Genomic DNA, 6000 nt, shown 5'->3' with positions numbered 1-6000 from the left:
TCACAACAAGCCATCAAGGAATGCGGTTGCTGGTGATCAGGTCTGGAGGAGCTCACATTTTTGAGGCAGATTGCTGTACTTCCTACAGTTCCCCTCTTAATGATGCTCTAGGCCTATCAAGCATCCGCTCAACTCCACTACCATCTGTTAAATTTTCCTGATTGGTCTAGAAAAACAGCACAGCTTGAACACACACAAACAGAACCTACGGCTCTGGACGCAACACGCCCACCACCAAAAGACTATAACCGCCCACTGGTTATACGTCAACGTACTAATTCACTAATCATCAAAACCTTTTAACTGTCTAAGGAATGAGTTCTGGACAAGGCATCTGCAATGATGTTGTCAATTCCTTTCTTGTGCCAGATGTCAAGATGGTATTCCTGCACAATAAAAGACCACCGCATTAGACGCTGATTAGTGTTAGACATGCGAGTTAAGAACACCAATGGATTATGGTCTGTATAAACCAAAATGGGGCTATCACTTCCACCCAGATAAACTTAAATTTTGAAGGGCTAGTAACAGAGCTAACGCTTCCTTCTCAATTACACTGTAAATTAGTTGACACTTAGTGAATTTCTTTGAGAAAAAAAAAAAGATACAGGATGGTCAACTCCTGCTCCATCCTCCTGCATCAGGACTGGCCCGGCTCCTGCAGCGCTGGCATCAATCTGTAGTTTGAAAGGCCGTGCGAAATTGGGAGCAGAGAGAACAGGTGCAGTACAGAGGAGATATTTTGCAGCACAGAATGCATCCATGCACTCTGGAGTCCACACAAACTTCCTGGATGCACTCAAAAGATCAGTAAGAGGAGAAACAATAGCTTTTGCAAGAATTTTGCTGCTTCGATAGTAGCCACTCATTCCTAAAAAACGGCGCAACTCCCATTTGTTAGTGGGCTTGGGAAACTCAACAATGGCAGCTACCTTGGCTTCTACAGGTCTTACTTGTCCTTGGCCAACACATTTACCAAGATAGGTAACTGTTGCTTTGGCAAATTCACATTTAGCCAAATTAAGAGTCAGAGATGCCCTACTCAAACGTTCAAAAACAACCCTTAACTTTTCAAGGTGTTCCTCCCAAGTGTTAGAAAATATCACAACATCATCCAAATATACCTCAACATTGTTCACTTCTGACAAAATTGTTCATGAGCCGCTGGAACGTAGCTGGTGGATTTCGCATACCAAAAGCCATGACCGAGTACTGCAAGAATGAATCAGGTGTGACAAACGCAGATATTTCAGAGGCACGAGGAGTTAGCGGGACCTGCCAGTACCCTTTTAGTAGATCTAACTTAGTAACATAATGAGCAGCAGCACCAACTTTGTCAACACAATCTTCCATTCTGGGAAGAGGAAAAGAGTCTGGTCTGGTCACAGCATAAACTATACTAAATCCATTCCATAAACTGAACGTAGAGTCAGACTTCGGCACTAGAATACATGGTGAACTCCATGGACTCTGACTGCGAGTTGCAAAACCATGCGCTAACAAATAGGTTACCTCAGATTTCATGATGACTCGTTTCTTTGGATTTATTCTATATGGATGTTGTTTAATGGGCTGGCTATCTCCTACAGTATTGTTCAAAATAATAGCAGTACAATGTGACTAACCAGAATAATCCAGGTTTTTAGTATTTTTTTTATTGCTACATGGTAAACAAGTTACCAGTAGGTGCAGTAGATTCTCAGAAAACAAACAAGACCCAGCATTCATGATATGCACGCTCTTAAGGCTGTGCAATTGGGCAATTAGTGGAAAGGGGTGTGTTCAAAAAAATAGCAGTGTGGCATTCAATCACTGAGGTCATCAATTTTGTGAAAAAAAAAACAGGTTTGAATCAGGTGGCCCCTATTTAAGGATGAAGCCAGCACTTGTTGAACATGCATTTGAAAGCCTGGAGGAAAATGGGTTTGTTCAAGACATTGTTCAGAAGAACAGCATACTTTGATTAAAAAGTTGATTGGAGAGGGGAAAACCTATAAAGAGTGCAAAAAAATTATAGGCTGTTCAGCTAAAATGATCTCCAATGCTTAAAATGGAGAGCAAAACCAGAGAGACGTGGAAGAAAAAACGGAAGACAACCATCAAAATGGATCGAAGAATAACCAGAATGGCAAAGGCTCAGCCAATGATCAGCTCCAGGATGATCAAAGACAGTCTGGAGTTACCTGTAAGTACTGTAACAGTTAGAAGACGTCTGTGTGAAGCTAATCTATTTTCAAGAATCCCCCGCAAAGTCCCTCTGTTAAAAAAGGCATGTGCAGAAGAGGTTACAATTTGCCAAAGAACACATCAACTGGCCTAAAGAGAAATAGAGGAACATTTTGTGGACTGATGAGAGTAAAATTGTTCTTTTTGGGTCCAAGGGCCACAGACAGTTTGTGAGACGACCCCCAAACTCTGAATTCAAACCACAGTACACAGTGAAGACAGTGAAGCATGGTGGTGCAAGCATCATGATATGGGCATGTTTCTCCTACTATGGTGTTGGGCCTATTTATCGCATACCAGGGATCATGGATCAGTTTGCATTTGTCAAAATACTTAAAGAGGTCATGTTGCCCTATGCCGAAGAGGACATGCCCTTGAAATGGTTGTTTCAACAAAACAATGACCCCAAACACACTAGTAAACTCGTGGTTCCAAACCAACAAAATTAATGTTATGGAGTGGCCAGCCCAGTCCCCGGACCTTAATCCAATCGAGAACTTGTAAGGGGGGGATGTCAAAAATGCTGTATTCTGAAGCAAAACCAAGAAATGTAAATGAATTGTGGAATGTAGTTAAAGAATCACGGAGTGGAATAACAGCTAGAGGTTGCCACAAGTTGGTTGACTCCATGCCACACAGATGTGAAGCAGTTTTTAAAAAAAAACTGTGGTCATACAACTAAATATTAGTTTAGTCAATCACGGGATTGCTAAATCCTAGAAACAAAAATGTTTGTACAAAATAGTTTTGAGTTTGTACAGTCAACGGCAGACACTGCTAATTTTTTTGAACACACCCCTTTCCCCTAATTGCACAATTGCACAGCCTTAAGAGCTTGCACATCATGAATGCTGAGTCTTGTTTGTTTTCTGAGAATCTTCTGCACCTACTGGTAACTTGTTTGCCCACGTAGCAATACAAAATATTCGTGACACAGTAATTAATCCTGTTAGTCAAATTCAAATAACAAGTAAGTAAACATAACAGTAAATCAATGTCGTGACACAGTAAGTTAGTCTGGGAGGGAACGTCAGAGAACAGGTCAGAATAGTTAACAATTAAGTTACTAACTGCTTTACTCTGTTCTTCTGTTAGGTGGATGAGATAGGATCGCAGATCACTCAGAATAACTGAATTCTGCAAGCGGGCACACAGAGTTTGAGCATCCTTCGCTATCAGTCCATCCTCCTCCAAACATTCAGTAGGTAACACAACTGCTGCAGACACAGGTTTAACAGGAACATCTGGGTTCACATTTCTTATGGTATATGCTTTCAACATGTTTACATGACATACCCTGCTCTTCCGTCGCTGCTCAGGAGTGCCAATAACATAATTAGTATCACTAAGTTTTCTCTCAATGATGTAAGGACCAGAGAACCTAGCTTGCAAGGTTGTTCCAGACACAGGAAGCAGGGCCAGAACAGGTTCACCTGTCTGAAACTCAAGCCTCACACTTTTGTGGTCAAAACTTCATCTTCTCTTGAGACTCCACCAGATGAGTCCGAGCTAACTGACAAGCTTGGTGAAGACGTTCCCTGAAAGAAGTCACATACTCCAGTACAGAGACAGGTGTAGAAGTCTGTGAAAGCAACTGTTCACTCAGTAACCTTAGCGGGCCTCTCACTGTATGGCCAAATACCAATTCTGCAGGACTGAATCCGAGTGATTCCTGAACACTTTCTCTTATTGCAAACATCATTAAAGGTAGACCTTCCACCCAATCTCTACCAGTCTCTGTGCAAAACCTTCGGAGCATAGCTTTAAGAGTCTGATGAAACCTCTCCAATGCCCCCTGAGACTCTGGATGATATGCACTCGCCAATTGATGTTTAACTCCCAATTCACGCAGTATGTGTGAAAATACTTTTGATGTGAAATTCGAACCCTGGTCAGATTGAATAACTTTAGGCAAACCAAAGAGAGAACAGAAGCGAATTCTCTCCTTAACCACAGATTTAGCTTTTATGGTGCGGAGGGGAATTGCTTCTGGGTAACGAGTCGCAGTGCACATGATGGTTAAAATATATTGGTGCCCAGTTTTAGATTTAGGTAAGGGACCTACACAATCTATAAGCAGCCATTCAAACGGTTCGTGAAGGACAGGAATCGGTTTTAGAGGAGCCACTGGAATGGTCTGGTTTGGTTTCCCCACTAACTGGCATGTATGACATGAACGAACAGATGTAGAAACTGCAGACTTCAAACCAGGCCAAAAAAAAAAAAAGTATCTGGTGATTCGATGGAATGTTTTTGTTACTCCTAAATGTCCTGCTAGAACATTCTCATGAGCTAACTCTAGTACATGGTGCCGATAATCAGTTGGTAATACAATCTGGCGAACCTCTTGCCACTTTGCATCACAATGCAGAGGTTTCCATTTACGCATCAGAATTCCATCTTCCCAAAAATATGCGATTCTAGCTTTAGGTACTTGACTGCAGTCTACTACAGCATCTCTACAAGTAGCCAGGGAAGGATCAGTAATCTGTGCAGCAGCCAACTCCACCTTACCTATTCTCAATGTAATTTTCGGTAACACAGGAGATTCAATATTTTCTAACTCAACCTTAGATGTAACTTTTGGTACCCTCTCCATATCCTCAGGTTGGGAAAACAGCACAGTATCTGAAAGATCACCAAATTTCAGTGATTGAGCTCGTGTTACAGCACAGGCAGGGAATACAGATCGATACGGAGTCACAGGTTCAGATTCTTCAGTAACAACCGGTTCATGAACAACAATAGGACGAGGAAAGACTTTTCATCCTAGGAAATGATCTTGCAGGTGGCAATCAACTCCATCTACCGGTAACTGTGAACATACTCCTAGCGTCACTAACCCAGTAACAAGTTCCGACTTCAAATACACTTGATGAAGAGGAACATTGACACAAACCATTCCAAAACCACGAACTAGCACATCAGTACCCGTATATGACTCAGCAGAAAAAGGGAGCTGGTCTTCTAAAATAAAAGACTGTGCAGCCCCAGTATCCCTCAAAATCCTTAACTGTCGTTCCTCTGACTCAGATGAAAGAGACAGTACCAGTACAAATAAATGGCTGATAAGTGGTAGCATTCACATATGCTCTTGGAACCGATTGCATGAGCGCCACACTTTTGGCCTTGGAAGCAGCATTTGTGCTTCCACGCCTTACATTCCGAAATCAAATGATTAGGGTCAAGGCAAAAAAAAACATGCTCGCCCATCACCTGCACGTTTAGGACTCAATTTACGTTGTGAACTGTAGTCTCGACCGGTGTTGATATTACGGCTAGATGGTCAGAAAGCTTCAGAGCTTCCCCCCATGGAAGCCTGGCTTTTGTGCAACCGAGTTCCTGAAAACACATTTTGATGCGTTAAAACAAATTCATCAGCTGCAATAGCAGCGTCAGCTAGAGCCTGCACTTTTTGTTCATTAAGATATACAACAACGTTTTCTGGCGCACACGTTTTAAAATCTTCCAGCAGGATCAACTCCTGAAGCTGCTCAAAAGTTGTGATCCCACTGGAAAGACACCACTTATCAAATAGTGTTTTCTTCTCTCTGGCAAATTCGACATATGTCTGTCTGGCTGATTTCACATGCGATCGAAACTTCTGACGATAGGCCTCAGGTACTAATTCATATGCTCACTGCCGTCTTAACTACATCATAATCAAGGGCTTGCTCGATTGGCAATGCAGCTGAGACCTCTTGCGCCTTCCCTACAAAGTTGCTTTTCAAAAGTAGAACCCACATGTCCTTAGGCCATCGCAGCTTTGCAGCT

This window comes from Cyprinus carpio, unplaced genomic scaffold, assembly GCF_018340385.1.
Source record: "Cyprinus carpio isolate SPL01 unplaced genomic scaffold, ASM1834038v1 S000006825, whole genome shotgun sequence".
Taxonomy (NCBI): Eukaryota; Metazoa; Chordata; class Actinopteri; order Cypriniformes; family Cyprinidae; genus Cyprinus; species Cyprinus carpio.
Note: the sequence above shows the minus strand (reverse complement) of the source record.